The following is a 21543-nucleotide window of genomic DNA, read 5'->3' on the forward strand; positions in this document are numbered from 1 at the left end:
TTATTCAAAGTGTTTCAGGAAGTTTTCTGCTCTTCTGTAATTTCTAGGATGGTACCATACCAAGCCTGCTGAACTTTAGGGTTATGTGCTGTAAAAAGAAGTATGGTACAAACATTTTTTAAAGTAGACAGTTCAAATATTGTATCATCCTGAAAGAAAGGTGTTTCAAGGAGAAGGGATCCCCAGCTTTTGGACCACAATTCTTAGGTGGAGGGTAACAATTGTCTAAAGACTGGAATTGTGAGATGAACTGTGCTGAGTCTGGCTAGACAATGAATCACAGTGCTGTGGCAGGGAGATTGAGTGTCTTAATTTATAGTGATAAACAGAATCATAAAGCAGAATACTATGAAGATCAGTCTCTGGTCAGTGAATGCAAAGAAGGAAGCAGTGATTTCTAAGTTGTCATGTTAGTCCAGAGGATTCTGGGGGTTTGATGCATTCAGTAGATATTCAAAAACAAATTACAACTTACCCTGGGTCTAACTGTATAAAGACCTATACAAATGTTTAATATTACACAGATGCTGTAGAAATTTTTAAAATTTTGACAAATACATGTCTTCTTCCCACTTCCACATCAGAAACTGGGCATAAAAATGACTGACAAGCTATCTGATGATAGATTATAGACTGCACATCTGAGGATTTAAATGTCCCAAGTAAAAAAGATTCCCAGTCCTCAGAAGAACTGTAGAAGTTAAAATTTTCTCATTCTAATGCCTCCAAGGATTGAAATGTCCAGGCTCAGTTTTCCCCAGCTGCATACACTCTTGTGTGAGTGATGATGGGCTCAGCCATCCATGCGATGCACAGAGTGACGGTGCTCACATTACGCCGCTACAAATGTGTTGTATCCTCATGCCTCATGGAAGAAGGGAATTTGGTAACCAAAGCTCTTCATAGCTAAAAGCTGACTGCTTGGCAAACTACTGGTTGTGCTTTTTAGTTTGTTCAGTTGTGCTGAAATACTAATGAAGATACTGATTCCTACTACAGGCATTTTAGAAATGGTTTTGATGCTGGGAAAAAAAGGTGCAAACCATTCCCAGCATTTGAAGTGCTGTGTTAATTCAATCTTTCTTCTTTACTGGGGAGGCCCAAATACACCTTTAGTGAGCGTTACAGTAAAGGCATTACTGCTTTGGGGATTAATGTCTTATTTTGCTGATTTGGTGAGGGAGAAGAATGATAATATGCTAAAAACACAGCCATAAGAGTGGGAAGAATGGATTCTACTTTTTTGTCTTCATGTTACTTTAAATTTCTCCCATTTCTACAAAGAAAGCGGTAGTTTTAGTTTACATGTGTTGAAAGTCTTGGTGCAATGATTCTTTTCAAAGAGGGTATTTTGATACTTGTAATAAACAGTGCCTAAAAATATTTTAGCATGCTATTTTCATTTTTAATTGTGTTTCATTTTTAGTTGTGTTCAGCCAATCCCCATTTATTCACAGATTTTGCAAACTTTTTCTATCTATTTTTAAGGGAACCATGAAAAATCAAAAAAACCCCAAATAAATTTAGAAAAATCTAAAATTGATCTCTGCTTTAACCTCTCCTGGTAAAGTCATGCAAAAACCATGGCCCTTGGGATAGCTACAAAATGGGCTTCATAATGGTACCCTGCTTCATGTTTTTTGCTTATAAATTTACACAAGAACATTGGGTTATATAAAAATATTGAGACATGTAAACGTTGTAATGCCTGGACAGCAGTTAAAGGAGAGAGAAAGGAGCCTCCAGTGAGCCATTCATTCCACTTAAAGAATTGGTTGCTTGAGAATTGCAGAAATAATTGTCCATCCCTTTCTCTTCCCCAGAGATGGAAAACTAGCCTAGAAATTGCACCTAATTTTCAGCAGATTAAATGTGTTGCTATGGAAAAGAAAGTAGAATTAGTTTTCAGTTTTTCTTATAAGAACTAGAAAGATCAAAGTGATCAATGTTTGAGAGGTTTCTACCCTCTTTGGTGTAAATATTTAAGTATTTTTATGCTTATCATACTATTTCTGTCAGCTTGTTCTAGGTTTCTTCAGATTGGCTGTGAGTTCTTGGCTGCATGCTAATACAGCTCAAAAATAGGTCCCATATGCTTCTGGACACCACCCAATACTAAAATCAGAAGGAAGGGTTACTTCTAATGGGGAAATTCAAACCTATCCCATAGTCATAAATCAGAAAGTGATCAGGCTCAAAGTTCTTTTTGTCTGGGCTCTGCTTAACATCACGAGTCTAAATGTAAAATACATGACAAGAGGAAGACAATACAGGGGGAGGAAACAATGAGTAGGCAGAATTCCACTCTGCAAGGCCAGGAATAGGTTTGCTGCTGTGAGCAGATCTGCCACTAAACACAGCGCACAATGCTGTAAATATCCCAGCATGGCACTATCTGCATCTTACAAAAGATCACACCAGGGCAATACTGATGTGGTCTCTCTACTGTATACAGCTTCAGCAAGAAAAGGCGGGAGATGCCATCATCCTCACACATTTTATGCTGTGAAGAGACTGCAAGATATTTTTATAGCTGTCTGGTTTCCCTCTTTTCCTTTAGGCATCTTTCCTCAGGCATCCTTCCAAATGGAAGGCCATCATACAAGAAAAGTAAACAAATAAAATAACCGGATTAGCACTGCACATAAAAAAATATAGGAATTTTAAGGAAATGGGTTAGAAATATGGGGTTTTCAAGGCTTGTAGTTTGAAAGGTCAGAGAGCAGCTAAAACCTGGCAGCTAATCTCCAGTGCTCACTGACAATGTCCTAAACTTGTCGTTTAATGCTTTATTCTTGAAAGGCATATAAAATAGTCAGTAATTACAAAAAATTTGGGGAACATGAAATTCTTCACTTATTTTCAGTTTTTCTGCAGTGATGCTTCATTCAGGATCAAGCTTTTATAATCCATGTGATTTTCAGGCATGTGGAGAGTAAGAGGTTTGCAAAGCTCCTCAAAACAAATTAGATAGGAACTGAAATGATTGGTATCATTGACCATGGTTAAAGCCCATTATCATTGGCCAAATTGTTTCTGATGGAACAGGATCCAAATAAGAATTTTACAGGCCAAAACCAGCATTTCTTCAAGATTTACTGGGAAGCATGCATTGCTGCTATTGTCCTCTCTTCACTGCTGCCCATGACTCATCTAGAGCACTGCAACTGCTGGAATGCCAGAGAAAAATGTTTCCAATCCATTTCATGCATGAGTGGGAGGACTGAGAGAATCCATAATGCTGCACTCTTCTGGGAATACAAATATTGCCAGCACAAGGATTAGGATAGATGGGAATTATTAAGGCCAGCTGATTCAATGTAGGATTTCCTCTCTCATCACATCTCTGAACAGACACATGTTCTTTTTGCACGGCTCACAAGGTTCATGTAAGGGACAGTATCACAACCCCATTTATCCTGAAACTACTGCTGTGACTAAAGATAGGATTTTCACTAATATAAGGCAACACTAAGTTGTTTGGTTTTTTTCCTGGAGCAACAGAAAGAACTACTTAGGTAAATGAAGATATTTGTAAAGACAATTAGAATATAGAAAGAACGTCCTACATGAAAAGAAATGAGAAGTGGACAAAAAATGTGATTGAATTAAGCTAGAATGGGAAGTGGAATAATATTAGTTCTCATATTATTAGAAAAGAGGATGATTTAGGTATACATGACTGGGAACAGAGATATGTCTTAGGAAGGCCAGAGTAAGGGGAATACTAGCATTTAGACACCATTCCAAAAGGGAGAGAAAGGTCTGGAAATTCTTTCTGACAGGTATGCAGAGAAATCACAGAGAAAGAATGAGATGTGAAATTGTAGAAAAACTCAGGAAAACCAAATAATTCTAGAAAGCCTTTACTATTGTTAGGGATATCTGAGTTGTAGATATTAATGCTATAGTGTGAATTCTACTTTGCATCTTATTTTGCTTTTCATTTCTCATCATGTAGAATCTTTCTGGTACTCAGTACTTCATTGTGGCACTGGGAAAGAAAGAACACGTCTTCCTGCTGATCTCAATCCCTCCAGTTATTCTGAATTTTGTCAGGTATTTTTATTTATGCACTGTCTTTGTGCATTGCAGTACAGCCTTACCAGAAAGCTCATGGTAATATGTAGAAAATCTTTTCAGAGAATTCTGCATCATATGTGCCCTGAAGAATCAAGACCTGAATGTTTCTGTGTATACATATCTAACAAGGACTCAATCACAGAATTTCACAGAATTTTTTCTAGGTTGAAAGAGACCTTTAAGATCATCGAGTCCAACCCATGTTCTAACACCTCAACTAGATCATGGCACCAAGTGCCACATCCAGTCTTTTTTTAAACACATCCAGGGACGGTGACTCCACCACCTCCCTGGGCAGATGATTCCAGTATTTGACCACTCTTTCTGTGAAAAAATTCTTCCTTAATTCTAGCCTGTATCTCCCTTGGCGCAGCTTGAGACTGTGTCATCTTGTTCTATCTGTTGTTGCCCAGAGAAAGAGACAGACCCCCAGCTCACGACAGCCACCCTTCAGGAAGCTGAAGAGAGGGATAAGGTCACCTCTGAGTCACCTTTTCTCCAGGCTAAACAATCCCAGCTCCCTCAGTCGTTCCTCATACGGCTTGTGTTCCAAGCCCCTCACCAGCCTCGTTGCTCTCCTTTGGACACGCTCAAGCATCTCAACGTCCCTCAAATCGCTGAGGTAAGAAAGAGAGGCAATAAGAACTCATTATTTGAGACCTGATTTGGCAGTTCTGCAGGAATGAGAGACTTACTTCTTGAAGGACAGAAGGTCATGAACAAACAGAAGGTGAATGTATAAGAAGTATAGAATATATAAGAATATTACATTACATATTTAATTCCATAATTTAATATTTGAGGAATTACACACACTGATTGACCAGGAGAGAGAGGAAGAAACACAGACTTTCTACAGAGGTATTCATCAAGCAGGAAACACAGTGGATGATGTTGCAGAGTGCGGGGTGAGAGAACCCACAGCTGAGGGAGATAACAGGAAGAATAATGTATGTTGGTGGATTAAAGAGTACAGAACTGAGTAATTAAGTGGGACTTGCAATATTGCACTGTGGCATTACTGCAGGCAAAATAGAGAGCACTTTCTTGAAGGGTGTGATCATCAAGTTGGGTTTTTCTCAGATTTTTAACTTAAAATGTGCTATGTTATTCTTGTATCAGGGAAGACAGTACAGATCACAGTTGCACCATCCTCAGTGAAGTACTAAAAAATTCAGTGTCCAAGTGTTGTGGGTTAATCCTGACCAGCAGCTCTGCCGCATAGAGTCTCTTGCTCACTCACTCCAGTGGGATAGAGGGGAGAATTGGAAAAGTAAGAACACTGGGGAGTTGAGATAGGAACAGTTTAATATGGAAACGGAAACAAATACTGTTTATGCAAGCAAAGTAAGGAATTACTTCACTGGCAGGCAGCTGTTCAGCCATTTCCAAGAAAAAAGGGCTCCATCATGCATGAGTTACTGGGGAAGACAAATGCTCTGACTCCAAATATGTCTCCAACCCTTCCTCCTTCTTTTCCTAGCTTTTTATTACTGAGCATGACATCATGTGGCTTGGAATACTCCTTTGGTCAACTGGGGACAGCTGTCTCAGCTGTGTCCCCACTTCCTTGTGTACCCCCAGCCTGATTGCTGTTAGGTTGAGGATGAGAAATCACAGAATCACAGAATGGGTCAGGCTGGAAGGGACCACAGTGGGTCATCTGCTCCAACCTCCCTGCTCAAGCAGGGCCATCCTAGAGCACTTGGCACAGGATTGATCCAGACAGTTCTTGAATATCTGCAGTGAGGGAGACTCCACAACCTCTCTGGACAATCTGTTCCAGTGCTCTGTCACTCACACAGTAAAGAAGTTCTTCCTCACATTCAGGGGGAATGCCCTGTGCATCAATTTCTGCCTGTTGCCTTGGCCAATTGTTTGACAGCACCGAGAAGAGCTTGATGCTGTGTAAGCACTGCTCAGTAGTGCAATAACAAAAACACTGCTGGGTTATCCATACTGTTTTGTTCACAAATGTGAAAAATAGCAACCTACCAGCTGATATGAAGAAAATTATCCTTCAGCTCTGTGAAAAAAATAGGGTCTCTTCATATTATCTTTTTATTATAAAATGTGTGAACTTACTGAAAATTAACTTGGCAAACAAAGGATAGGAGAGGAAACTTAGACATCTGCATGTGCAAGAGAGGACTAGCAACATCCTGCCCTTACTTTTTGAGCATGCTTCTTTTGATGATCTGTGGGGAGTGCTCTGTCACACAAATGGAGCTTCCTTTTCAGTATGGGTCTGGAACTGCCACCATCAATATTGCCAGCTTACGGGGCAGGGACTGTCACGCAACTGGGGAAATGGCTGAAGCAAAACCAGCCCCTTAGCACTTCTCCCCTCTGCACTTGCCTTCAGGGATGCCCTGGATGAGTGCTCAAAAATTATATAACCTGGCAGCAGCTCTTTAGTCTGGTTTCTGAGCCTACAATATCTGCTATGCCTTGCTCAGAGTAAAACAGACGTGCTTGTTCAGAGTTATTTAAGTACTTCTGTCGTGGATGTAGCTTCTCTCAGAAGTCAGCAATCATCAAAAGTTCACATTTTTTCTAATTAAAACAGTTTGCAATAATGAAATTGTATGTGTCTATGTTTCTACTTCAAAAAGGCTAAATAGTTGGCAAGCATCCTAAAGCAGGATTAGACTGTAGACCAGCTCAGACTATGCTTCCAGGCATTGAGGATGTACTGCAGAATCAGTTTAATAAAGTCTGATTAGATTACTTTCTCCGGTCAATTTGAAGCACTGTGGCCATGAGATAAATCATCTTTTTATCTCACCATGCTGCTCTTTTTCTTTGCTGAATCATATTTTAAAAGTACCAAACATATTTTGTAATATCTATTTATTTACAGATGCAAAGAAGTATAACCTCATGAATTCCCTTTTGTCCCAATGCAGTTTGATATAGTACCTGAGTCAAAAGGATCAACTTTGCTTGCCAAGTCTGTACTTTCAGACTTCCTTCTTAATATATCTCTTTTCCCTCTACATAAATAACCTTGTTAGCATTACAAGAAAACAGTTCTGAATCTCTTATCTTGATTTGTCAAGACAACTTCTTGTACTGAAAACAGCCATAAAGTTAGCTGTTGCTGAAAAATTGCTAGTATAAGCAGGGTGTTGAACTCTAGACATTTGTGTCAACATGTACATGGATCTGATTATCCTTAAATTTGATTTATTGCATGCTATGTGGAACAAATAAAGAGGTTTTCAGAATAGAGTCTAGAGTCTAGAACTCCTTTGTTTTAGTTTTCAGTGCTTACAGCAACAGAGATTCCATTTTGCCAGTTTCCTATTAACACCATGACTAATAGATGCTGTATTTAAGGATTGAACTCAACAAAAAACATGACTTCCTCCAACCTCTGCTTATCATGGTGTGTTATGCCAACAAACATTAGCAGCCAGTTCTGGTCCTTGAAAATGCATTGCTCCAATCTGGTCTGCCTTTCACCTGTCTGTGCCCAGTCAGTTTTTCAGCCTCTGATGTGGTCTGGACTTTCTTATGTTGATATAAAAATTCTGCTGTATTGTGTACATTTGTATCCCATTTTCCATTGGAATAAAGAAATATTTCACCTTCTTCTAAAGTTATTATTTCTATATAATACCATATTAAGAAATAAATACTGTCCCACATGGACTCTGGAATAAGATTCAGTAAAACTACTTGTAGTACCTGGAGATGATAGGAACATACAGTGTTCAAACCAAAGGCCACCTTCTATGACAAGGAGTAACCCTGTGAAATGCTGCTTAAGTTTCTGTCTCACTGTTAAATTCTGAACAAGGGTTTTCAATGGTTTGCAGGCTAATTCAAGTGAAATGGCCTAGGATGAGCTTAAAAAATAATTTTAAAATGGCATTATAATCATCTATTTTTCACAAGAATGAAGACTTGTGAAAAATAAATTGGAGAAATAAAACCAAGTATGTCCAGAGTTCCAATTAAAATGCATTGCTGAAGTTTGTATCATTAAGCTGATAATATAAAACAGATTATGCCCATGTGGTCTATCCACACATTCTTGTGTTCATGCATTCTTCTAGTTTATTTTCTTCTAACCAAATTATTCTATAATTTCCCTCAAATTACATTTATGCACTGCTTTCTAGTCCGGTAGCAACATATGGGTAGAGAAATGAGGGGGGAAAGAAAGAGAAGCAAAAGCTTTCCCTCATTTTTTCCGGGGAGTCCTCAAAGACTAGACAAGGAGCCCTGACACATCCTGTCAGGTTGCTGCTAAAAATTAAAAAATAAATCAGACTGCAGTACTCATGTGGTGGCTTTTTTAGTAAGCTTTTTGCAATTTTCTCACTTGGCACTAGATACCATTAATAGTTGGTGCACAGTAAATAAAAGATATGTCTCAAACTTCTACAGGGTGATGCAGCAACCCAGACATATATACAGTTTGAAAGCCTGAGATGTCTAGTCTGGCAAACTGTTTCTTTAGTTTCCTCTGAGAAATTCCTTCTCCTGTGAAACCTTACAAAAATTGAACATGGATGCACTTTGAAGACTGGATTTTTGGGACTCATCTGCTTGCTAGTGAAATGTCACTAGATGCTGTTAAAACTTGGTTAAACCTTACAAACCAACTCACTCAGCAAAACATGTTAAAATAATCTGGACAGAAGCCAGAAGAGATGAGACAGGATTATTTAAATCTAATATGTGTTAGAATACAGCTTAAGTCCTTTGACCCTAATCACTTTCCACCGGAGTACATCAAATTAGGATCCTGGGACAATTTACGTAGAAGTCTGAATAAATGTACTAGCTTTGCCCTATGGAAGAATTATTGGAAAATTATTCCATGAAAAAATATGGATAGCCTCATATTAGTTCCAGAGGCTATTTATATGCATGAGAAAGCCCTGCATAAAATCTTCAGCACTGGTTCTGACCCTGAAGTATACATACAGTGAAGGATGAGATGTCTGCGACTTTAATAGCCTCTGATGCTGCTCTTTTTCACATTACCTCATAAAGTTAACTTTGTGTAATAATAATTTCTGTGTACTTTGTAGGCTTTCATTTCCTTAAGCATTCTCTTAGAATTTTGTTTGCTTTCAAAATTGCCTTTCTCAGCTAATGATCTGGAAAAAGCTGAGGTGGGCTTGGATAACATGATCCTCTCTGCTGTGCATTGTTAGAGAAACGTCAATCAGGTCGTGGTAATGACATGACTTTAATGAGGGAATTGAAATTCTTGAGAGAATTGTGATATGGCAATACTCAGAAGTGCCTTGGACCTCTTCAATTACCTCTTTTACTCTAAATAAATGGGGTGCCTTGAAGTAACTAGAGACATTCATTAATGCTGACAATCTGGGTTTGTTTTTGGCATGGATGCATTTATTCCTGTTTGTTCCTGATGGGGGTTATTAGATAAGTTGGAGGTAAAATATGTCAATTTTTCACTTTGCTTTACCTGATTTTCCATTTCTTTCATTATTGCATTTATTTTTCTTGGGGTGTTCAGAATAACACACTTCTCAAAGCAAGACTGAGTAGCTTGCCATCAAACCACTTGGAAAGCACAACATTTCTGATAGTTTAGTCATATAGGTGTCAATAAATAGTCCTCAACATTTTACTGTGTTTAAGTCATGGAAAACTAGTCGGGTAAGTAAGCAATTAGATTTACAGGTATAGTTCCTTAGGTACCTTCTAGCTGTTTTTTGCCTCTTCTGTGTCACAGGAGTCAATGCAGCTAGCTTCTTCCAACTTAGGAATATTCTGTGAAGCACAGGAAAAATAGAAGGCCAGTTGAAATAACTATTACCTGGATCTAATATATCTCTTTAAGATATTTATAAATATATTTTATATTTATATTTATATTTATAAATAATTAATTGTAAATATTTAATATTTACAATTTAAAATATATATATATATACCATCAGAAGATTTGTGGTCTATTTTGATACTGATAGAAAGAATGCAAGATGATTTTTCAGAGCAATGAGTTCAAAATAAATATATATTTAGAAGACTAATGTGTATAGGGTGGTGCTATTTTAAACGGGCAGCAGCCAAATGTCTCTGCAGTCTTTGACTTTCTGAATAAGATGAAGTTGGTCATCTCTGACAAGGTTTTAAAAAGCAACTGCAGCTGTGACAGTCTGTTTTTTAAGTTAACATTTTCTGTTGTTTTGTCTGAGTGAAGTTTCTTGCAGGGTAACAGAACTGTGGAAACATTTCTGCACTCAAAAAAAAAGCCAAGAAACTCCTGGCTTTCCACCAGAACTGAAGCATTCTAGAAAGAATTTCACGTGAGATACAGCAGTGGCAGCATTTACTTTTTTGAATGAGAGCTACTATTTCCACTTAGGAAGCAATTCCCTTCAGCCTGTATATTAAGGATTTTTAAAAAGGTTCCCTATTCCCTCACAAAATCCTTCAATTTCTCAATAATTAAAGTAACACAAATTCTCAATGATCTAAATAATATGAGATGAATAAATCATTTGATCACAAGGCCACATTTGAATTTTTATTTATAGTCTCACAAGGGACAAAAATGTTTATCTTAATCAGTATCTCCTATTGTTCAGCTGTTCTTGCTATGCATCAATGAGGCTGTGACTTTAAACTCTCTCTAGATACAAATTCATATTTATTTTGAGTCTTAGACTAGAATCCATACCAGAATCAGCCACAGTACCATGACAGTGAATGTAATTAATGTCAATCATTTGCTTCAGATGCCTGTCTCATTTCAATACAACTTCTCTTCTAAAAGCAAGAAATCCTTCACAGATAATGAAAACAAACTTCAGTTAAATGCAGTTCAGAACTGTGACTAACTACATAAACCTGAAGAATTTTCTGCTGCAGTGGTTGCTACAGTTCATCTCCAGCCACATGGAGGAATTATTTTAGCAACTGCAAAAACAATATTGCAAAGCTTGCTGTATTCCCTTTACAGAACTGAGTAAAGGCCCATTGGACTATGGTTTTTACTTGTCATCTTCTCCCCATCTACATTTATACATAAAGCAGGTAATGAATTGTATGATAAGAAGGGTTCTCATAGGAAATAATTGTTACATTGTAAAAAGATGCAGTGTTTAATGGGGAACTTATCAAATCTAAAATGACCAAATTCAGGAGATGTCTGTAAATGCCAAGGTGTCAGGACACCACTCAGTCTCAGCTGTTAAGTTAATCTCAGTCCACAATAGCCCCAGAAGATACTCAAACCAGGAATTTATAGCTTTCTCCCTTTCTTCCTCTCCCTTTCACATTTCTTTGGGATTAATTCCGAACAGAATAGGTCCAGATGGACTGGCTTAGGTTTGCTGACTCTGTTGTGATGGCCTTTCTTATGTTTTCTGTTTATGGTTTCTGTTTCAAAACTTCAGTCCTGTCCTTCTTCCTCTTCTGTCTTCTTCCCATCTATGTAACTAGGTTTATTCACGACTTTATCTTTTTTTCAGGTGTGTATGGGTGTTACTTTCAATTATTACAAGTTTCACAGTTCTTTGCTGACTGTTGAGTGTCTCCTTTGAAGTGCTGCTTTAATTAATTAAAAGGTTTTAATGGGGTCTTGAAAGCTCAAGGTTCTGTTTATATATGGATGAGCAGAACTGAGGGCATTGCTGGGAAGGAGCATCTGTAGCTGTGTTGAGGATGTGCCTCTACTTTCATTTTTTCTTATATATGAACGCATAATTTCTTTCTAATGGTAAAATCCTCACCCAGTGACGGAATTGCAGATATTTAAAGAAAGGAATATACAAGATTTTGATGCAGAAAAGGAAACTTCTTTTTTAATCCTGTTAATTGCTTGTATTTATCTGACTAAGTAGATCAGATATTTTAAATCTAAGTTCCCCACTGTCTATAAAGGCATTTTGGATGAATAAAAAAGTCAAAACAGACATTGTACTTTAAAAGGGCAAATTTTCACAGCTAGAAAATGTCTGTTTCTTCTCCTCAGCAGTGTGAAAAGAGAAAGAGAGAGAAAAACATCAGTCTGTTTATTCAAGCTGCTGGCAATCTCGACCCTGCTGCTGTCAGTCTGTCCCTTCCTCCAATCAGAGTGGCTGGTAGTCATAATAAACATGTTCTTCCCTTTCAAAAGTCAGATCTGTGCACCCTGGCTAGAACTGCTTGCTGACAGGTAGAAATTATCCAAGGTTGTGATGTATTTATCAGGATATGCACTTTGTGCTAGGCATGAACACTCTCAAGACAAAAAGTAGAGTAGCTGTGTTCTGGGAGACTCATTACACATGTCAGAAACTGAACCCTAATTCTGCGTCTTTGAATTTTTGCTGTTTAATTGAAAACTGTTCACAACTGCTTAATGATTTGAAAAATCAGGGAAGTCAGTTGTAAGTACAATGCATTTGAAAATGAATATGTGATTATTGATATGGTATATAAACTTAGCTTCCATGTGCCTTAGGGTTATAAGCAGGGATTAGAAATAAGCAGGTATGCACTGGCATGAACAAAGACAGCAGTCTTATTCCTACAGCACCTGTACACATGGTACTTTGGTAAGACAAAACCTCTCAAAAGTAGGTATAATAAAATTGCACTAGTGTTTCTTAGCTGGAACTCTCACATTTTTAACAGTATACTCTGTTTTGATGCCAGATAAACAATTCTGCTTGCTGGCTGAGGAGGTGCAGGCAGTGGAGAACCAGGCAGCAGATAAAGAGTGCATACCTTTGTAGCCAATCACTTTCACTAATACATGGTATGTTTAAGAAATCCTTTTACCATAAGCTTGCTTGACACAACCTTAAGACTTATTACTAATCCCTCCGAAGGACTGGTGTTTTTCTTGATTGTCTAATGAAAGAACTCAAGTAAGTGGACTGAGCAAATTAAAAAATGAGGTGGGCTGAGGGAAACAAGACAGAAAATCATTGATGAAATGCAAGGGGTCAAGAAAGTTTCAAGTGGGATGATTCACAAGGATAGGGGAAATGGTTGTTTAAAGCATAAGAATCAAGATGGGTTATGCAACTCCATGCTTTATTACCCAAATGCAGCTATAACACCATCTGCTCATAGTACTCTTTCTGCACTTTGGGAGATGACTACCTCTGTCTCCCAGGGAAATGGCCCATGTCCTCCAGTCCAAATGTAATTTTCCACTTATTTTTTCAGTAGAGCTACATGACTTTGGCTTTTTGAGAAGCTTCCACATCCAGAGAGCTGAGAACCATATTTTATATTGAATACAAAATTTTTAGTACTGACTGACATATTCCAGCATCATCAAGAGAAAATATTCTTCCATCGTACTAATTTGAAAACATTCAAGATACCATAAATGAGTAAATTTGTGGTGAATGCCAGGTGCCCATTAAAGCTATTCTATGACTCCCCTCCTCAGCTAGACAGGGAAAAGAAAACAACAAAAGAGTCATGAGTTGAGATAAGGGCAGGGAGAGATGGCTCACCAGTTGCCATCATGGGCATAACAGACTTTGACTTAGAGAAAATAGCTGAATTTACTACCAATCAAAATCGGAGAGAGATTATGGGAAACAAATCCAAAAATACCTTCTCCCCATCCCTCCCTCCTTCCCAAGCCTATCTTAATCCCCAATTGTCTACCTTCTCCCTGCCCTGCCAGCACCACAGGACAATGCTGGTTACAGTCAGTTCTTTGCATGTTGTCTCTGCTGCTGCTTCCTCCTAAGGAAGAGGAGTCCTTTGCCTGCTCCACTGGGTGGCAAAGGACAAGAAAGTTTCCTGTGGGACCCTTCCTGCTTCAGGAATCCACCTTCTCTGGTATGGGGCTCCTGCAAGTGGATCTCTGCTTCCCCATAAACTCACACGTGCTGCAGGGGTACATCCTGCCTCACCATGGTCTGCACCACAGGTTGCAGGGGAATCTCAGCTCCAGCAGCTGGACCATCTTCTCCTCCTCCTTATCCACTGACCTTGGTATGTGCAGAATTGTTGGTCTCACATATTCTCACTCCTGTCTTCTCTGACCACAATTACTTATGCAAAATAACTTTTTATCCTTCCAAATAAGTTCTCAAATAAGTGTTACTGTTTTCTAATTGGCTCAGCTACGACACTGACGGATCTTCTTGGAACCTTCTCTTGGCATTGGCTCTCTCAGATACAGGGGTTGCTCTTAGCAAAGCAAAGCAACCACCCTTGTCGTCTCTCCCACAACAAAATCCTGGTCACAGAAACACAATATAAAATTATTGATGGTTAATTACGGATGTGGATTTGCCATACCACTAGCAAGGTAAAGCGGATGTCTAAATAAAGGAGGTCAAAATTTTGAGATTAGGCATGGTGATTCAAGTGTGGAAATGGTCAAATACTACTAGGGCAGTAGAAGTTTACAACTCCAGGCTTTAAAGTTCATTTTGCAGAAGTATGGGTTGATAAGGTTGAGCCACCACTACATGATACAGCAGTAAGAAAAATTGTCAAGATAAGTTCTAAGAGGGTGGGATGTGTCTGAAAATGTGCCTCAGAAGTTAATGAACAATATTCAAAGAGATACTCTGGAATGATGACTTCAATATTTGTTGTAGTCTCAAGATTTCAAGGTCAACATAAACCACAATGGCTTTCTTTTACAGAATGCCAAAAAGGAAAACCTATTGTTAAGTGTTGGTAATAATAACCAAGATGAGTTTGCTGGAAGCAATGAAGACTGCACTCAGTGTGACACACTAGAACTACAAAAAAAAATTTAAATCTGGCAGTAAACAACCCTGAAAAATGGCCATAATTACTCCTATTCCAAAACTGAAGGATTCATTTATAACTCCTATCCTCTCAGATGCATATTGTACAGCATTAATACGTTCTTTTAGACTAGACTTCTTTCAGGCACTTCTCTTTGTGTCAGGCTTAAATGCATCTGCCATTCGTGATTGGTCTTTCTCTCCAAACCCTATCACAAGTGACAGGGAATGTAGAGGTGCAAAGATTTTTGTGAGTTTTTTTAAAGGGAGGAATAGTTTTCAAAAACAACAACAAAAATATTTACTTCCTATCTTTTCTCCACTTCTATTGACAGCATATCCTGTAGAAACAGGAAAAATATAGATTTTTCAGGACACATAACTAGAGGAAAGCTGTGATACCATGAGTACCTTATAAATGTGGATATCTTTTTTGTAAGAAACCTTCTGGAGAGACTGAAACTGACATGCTGGTTAAACCTAAATGTAGAAAAGGGCAATAGCAGGCAATGAGGTTAAGCAGAGATCTAAAGATTAGTAGAAGCAATAAACAGAAGGCTTTTAAAAATGAAAACAATACTGGAAGTCTGGGAAGAAGAAAGATGTAGGAACTATAAAGTACAGAAAATGAAAAAATATATTGCAAATTGAGCTACAGATAATACTCTGTACATATTTGTAAGTGATCAGAATGCTCATTTAAATGTAAATAACAATAAAAGGCTCAAGAACTGGTAGCTGATGAACTAGAGACAATAAATATAGCTAGTTTCATAAATTAATATGTTTGCTGAAGCAATTTTTGTATTTAGAAAAACAAATATATTTAGTAATAAAAGAGATCAGCTTGAAGAGAATAGAGAAGGCTAATGAAGAATGATAATGTGAAACTGGTATTATAAAAATACTATTGAAAAACAGTTTTATAAGTAAAGTTCAGAAGTTTGATATTTCACAGAAGATTTAAATGAGGGAAACTAAAGCTTAAAACATATTTATAGCTTTAGTTTCTGGTTTGGCTTGGGTTTTTTCCTCTTTTAGGTTATCTTGACTTTGAGCAATTTAAATTTAGCAATTTAATATTCTTAACAGTACAGTTCATTCTAAATGAAAAACACATATAAGAGATGATGACTTTGCTTGAGTGCATTTTTTATACTGCAGAACCAGATTTGCAGTCATTTATATGGCTGCAATTTATTTCCTCTTTAATATCAATAACCAAATGAGTTTTGTTCACAGAAGAAAGTATAAGTTAGAATACAGAAGAAGAATAGGAGAGAACTTTTCTCTTCTGAAATTATTAAGTGAGCATTGATGCTAAATTAATGAACTGATTAAGTGGATTCATTATACTCTCTTTAAGAAAGCCAAGGAGCCTTTTTTAGTAGATACAAATTGCAAAGGTCTTTTTTTACATCAGCCCTCCTTTGGAAATAAATACAAGATGTATTCACTAGTGTAAGTAGAAAACATTCTTCTGAATTTGACACAAAACAAAGGTCAGGAAAAGCAGTGTTGCTGACCATCACACACTACTGGCTAGACTGCTCCAAGTTTCTGACCTTGAGTGATCAGCTTAAGGCCTACTTTTCAATGTGTCCCTTCCTAATACGAACAAGAGTGTTTACACTGTAAGAGCTTCATGACCTGTCCTTTTCTGTGCATTCATGTACACACAAAAAGGGTGGATGACATTTTAATATTCTGTAGAGAGGTATATTTAGATGATGTAAGCGTTCTTCAAATGTATAATAGGGGTTAGGGCCACAATTTTTTGTGTGAAAAAATAACTAGTAAAGTAAAAGGCTTTTCATTTTTTGATGTAAAAGCTAGTGTCCAACTTAAATCACATCTGATAAATATTTGTATTTATTTTAAAATACAATTTAAAATAGTATTAATATATTAGTTTAAAAATACTAAATATTATTTATTCATTTGTATTGTATTCTCTAGCTTCTTATTATTTCATAATGCAAAATAGAAAAAAACTGATAGTACAAAAATTAGCATTCAGCCTTATAATCCATAAAAAACCAAATCTTTTCCATAGAAGTACCTTCTCTGACTGATGAGTGGCCCAGAAGTTTGTACCATTTAGTTATTTATGCAGCTTATGAAGGGAACTCCTTTGGTTTGTTTCATGTCAAGGACCAGCTTCAAATAAAATTCCCATGCAGTTTCACATTTGCTTAATGCAGGTACAATTACACATACTCAAATGGAATCAAGTTGTCTACACTTCTGGCTGAGTAAATATGGTGCAAGGGACCTTGTTCTCATTACATTTTGTGTTCCATGGAGTTGTGCAAGACTTTTCACAAGAACTCGTGTGCTGTGTTTCAAACCCAGCCAGCAACTGAGCTCCATGCAGACGTTTGTTTCCCCTCCCTGGTACAACTAGAAGAGAATCAGAAGAGTGAAAGTGAGAAAACTAGCGGGTTGAGATAAAGACAGGTCAATAGGGAAAGAAGTTTCATGTGCAAGGAAAAAAACAAGGAATTCATTCACCACTTTCAGGGGGCAGGCAGGTGTTCAGCCATCCCTAGGAAAGCAGGACTGTCATGAGTAAAGGCAACTTGGGAAGACAAACACTATCACTGTGAACCTTCTCCCTTTCCTCCTTTTTGACCATTCTTTATATATTGATCATGTTGCCATATGGTATAAAATATTTCTTTGGTCACTTAGGGTCAGCTGTCCCAGCTGTGTCCCCTCCCAAATTCTTGTGCACCTGCAGGCCCCTCACTGGTGGGGTGATGCAGCTTTTGTTTTTCTTTTCTGCCCCAGTCTTGGGCAGCTGGGGTGTCCAGCTAGGCACTGCCTTCTGGTGAGACCAGGGCTGCCGCGTGCTCAGAGACTCTAGGGCTGAGCGCTCCAGCATGGGTAATGCAGCTTTCATAGCCGTACGCTGAGAGGAAATAAAGGGACGAGAGAAGGCACACCTTGTCCCACGTGGCTGAGGACTGTTTATTTCCCATGTGGTTGCAGCTGTGGACAAAGCAGCTGTTCCCAGGTCGCGCGTGTGGACAAAATGGCAACTTGGACGCAGGGAGCATGGGGTTAAATAGGGGTCGGGCAGACAGGGATGGAAGCCCCCCTCGCCCAATGGGGACAGACGACAGGGGAGTGACGTGGAACACGGCATCCTATGGGAACATAACAGCGGTGTGTACAGAGTCCTGGGACAAATGGGAATGCAGAGGTGGGGTGATTGACACAGAACTTTCTGTGAGGAAGAAGGGAGTGGTTACAAGATTGACATGTCAGAGCTCCTGTGGTACAGCTTGGAGCAGACCATTGTGAGGGGGAAATAGGGGTACAGAGAACCAACCTAACTAACATTTATTAAAACCCATAACTGAACCAATCTGGCATACAACAGGGTGGGGTGATAAGCAGAAAAGGACTTGGGTCTATGCAAGCCCTGCTGAGCAATAACAAAAACACCCCTGTATCATCAAAACAGTTTCCTGCACAATCCCAAAACATAACTGCTTACTATTTGCTGTGAAGAAAATTAACTATATCCCAGCCAAAACTAGCACACCGTAGGTTAGCATCTTGGTGTGACAGCTAAAGACTTCTCTCTTGTAGCCACTTGTCCTACTTATTCTTTAATATCTTTTCACACCACTTTTAATAACTTTTCACATCTTTTCTCAGAGGGCCATGCAAAAATTGCAAAATTGCCTAGTTTTGTGCTGGCCCTGAGAGCACAGTATCAATATTTAATTTCCCCAAATCAATTCACTTCTCTACTTTGGACAAGACAGTGTTTGATACTGGTTCATTCATGTCTAAAACGCAATTCTTGTATAATTTTCTCACTTCAAGGAAAGTTACATAAGAGAGTTTAAAAAAACCTAAATAAAGAAAAAATATTTGGTTAAAAGTGAAAACTTGAAAACTGCATGTCAGGTGTAGCAGAAAGAGATATCAAAGGAGTCAAGAATGGGAATCAAAAGGAAAAGGGAGAAAAAACATGATGAAACTCTGTTCCAAGGGAACCATGAGACATAGGAAAAATCCCAGCAGAGCAAGGGTGAAGAGTTGAGAGGCATAAGAAACCAGCTTGGTTGAAGCCAATGGCTAAACTGAGAGGTTTAGACATCTTAGTGTCTATGCAGAAAACTAGTTAACAACATTAGTGATGTCATTCCCATTGGTGACACAGGAGAAAAAGAATTTTACTTTTGAAACTACCTATGTGTCACTGGCATGCATTTATGTAGGTAGTATAGTTGTTACGGACATATTTTAGACAAAGAAGATATTACCTTACCTTGATGGAACAGAATACTCCCATAAAAAAAATTCAGTCTGTTACAAATAATTTCCTACATTAAACTGCACAATTACCAGAAATAATTGAGAAAAAAATTATGTAAGTAAATGAACAAAATCATTTTTTTATATTTATTGATTTATTTTACTCTAGTTTTTCACCAATTAAAATATATTTATCCTCCTCTAAAAGGCAAAATTTAATGTAAAAGTGAATAAAGTAATCTTTCTCCATTTCCCTCTGTTAATGTATATTTCCCATCCACTTTAAGAAAAAGGTACCAACTCAAATTTTCAGAGCAAACTTCTAGACAAAAACTTTTGCTTGCTTAGCTTTTCAGTACAATGAGAAGAGATAAATAATAACTATTTTTGAGTTGAAAGGATAAAAACCCCAAGTTTTGCCAACTGGTGGATATTCTGACTCCTTTGGTAGAAGGAGTCAAATCTAAGATGTCCAACAGGAAAAAGCCTAACACAGAACCAAGCGGAAAATTGAATTTTGAATAAATCCAAAGAAATCTTTCAGTAAATCAGCCTCAAAACTGTTCAAAAAATATCTTCTAAATAGTACATGGTTGTTTTCCAAGTGTCCATTAAAAAGAAAATATCTGTTTCAGGTGTGCATTGTACAATGCAGCAGCCTAAGATTTTTTTACTAGGAGTCATATAGAACATATCTGTGGGCTCATAATGACTCCAGCATAAAGGAGAGTTGATATGTTGATTTGGTCATCTCTCTGGAAGTATTTTTTCTGAAATTATCAGCTGCTTACTTTAACATTTCTAGGTAAAATTTTTTACTTTTCTATCTCAGCTAAACAGTGAGGACCTTCTGAGGGGAAGAAAAATTTTTGTGTGAGCAGTATTTTTCTGAAGAAGCTGATAAATAAGACTAACTAGAGTCCATGTTGATGTGATGTGAGTAGGTGTGTGCCTGTCCTGTGCACACACACAGATACACACAGAAGTCATACAGAAATAAAACATGTCTCCACATGCCCTTCTCTTACAAACACTTACTATTTTTTTCCAGTTTAAGTAAGCTTTTTAAATAATTGTCTCTGTGACCCACAGAGTTTGCCAAGATATAAAATTATGAATTTTGCAAATTGAATTATGCAAGACTGAAGACACATTACTTGTAAGCTTGAATATATTTATTGATTGGTAGAAATATTTAACCTTAAGTTTACTGAAAAATTACAAACTATGCTATAGTTTGTATCTATCATCTATGCTGTACTGCAAAGCCTTTCCAAAGGATTTTAAAATTTTACAATTTATTTAACTGGCCCTGGTTTGAAAAATAAGTTAAAAACATAAAGAAGGAATAATCATTTAGAAAGAAATTATTGGTCCACGATTGCATTAAAACCATTTAGATTTTCATGGGGTTCAACTTTAACACATGATGTCTAACATATTTGAATGTTCTCGCTATTATATTATGAGTTGTCGGATAAATTTCTTTGACAGTGAATTTTACTTTTATTATAAACCCCATTTTTGAAACCTCCTTTACCATAAGGAATTAAGATCTTCATATAAAATCTTAAAGAAGAGCAAATAAAAATCTAATTCAAGGACTTTCAGGTCAATACTGAAGTTTTTGAATCGTATAAAATTTTGGAATATGGTGCAAAATATTTTTATGGTTCAGGAGGTTATCTAACATATGTTGATGAACATTCAAGAAAAGATGTGTTGCAACATCAGCAAACACAGAAAATAGAAATCAAATATCAGAGAGATCTGAAGTCTTTCTGTAAGTCCACATAGGATACAAGAATCTTTGCTGCAGGTCTTTCATCTGATGTCAGAAATAAAATACATCAGAGAGCAGAAAATTAATTTTTATGGTTTTTAAAATCTGACTTGGAAGAGACGAACAAGGATCATTTAGTCCAACCCCTGCCCCTGCACAGGATGCCCCAAGTCACACCATGTGGCTGAGAGTAGTGTCCAAAAGTTTCTTGAGCTCTGTTAGGCTGGTGCTGTGACGACTGCCATGGGAGCCTGTTCCAGTGCCCAACCACCCCCTGGGGGAAGAACCTTTCTATAGTATCCAACTTAAATCTCCTGGACATAACTTCATTCCCTCAGGTCCTGTCACTGTCACCACAGAGAAGAGATCTGTGCCTGCCCCTCCTATTTCTCTCATAAGGAAATTGTAACTGCAGTGAGGTCTCCCCTCAGTCTCCTCCAGGCTGAACAGACCAAGTGACCTCAGCCACTCCTCATACAACTACATATCAAGGCCCTTCACTGTCTCATTTGGACATTATCTAATAGCTTTACATTCTTACATGTTATGGTGCAAACTGCACACAACTGAGGCTGCACCAGCTCAGAGCAGAGGGGACAATCGCCTCCCTTACCCAGCTGGTGATGCTGTGCCTGATGCACCCCAGGACACACTTGGCCCTCCTGGCTGCCAGGGCATTGCTGGCTCATGTTC

Source organism: Anomalospiza imberbis, chromosome 6 (assembly GCF_031753505.1).
Source record: "Anomalospiza imberbis isolate Cuckoo-Finch-1a 21T00152 chromosome 6, ASM3175350v1, whole genome shotgun sequence".
Classification (NCBI taxonomy): domain Eukaryota; kingdom Metazoa; phylum Chordata; class Aves; order Passeriformes; family Viduidae; genus Anomalospiza; species Anomalospiza imberbis.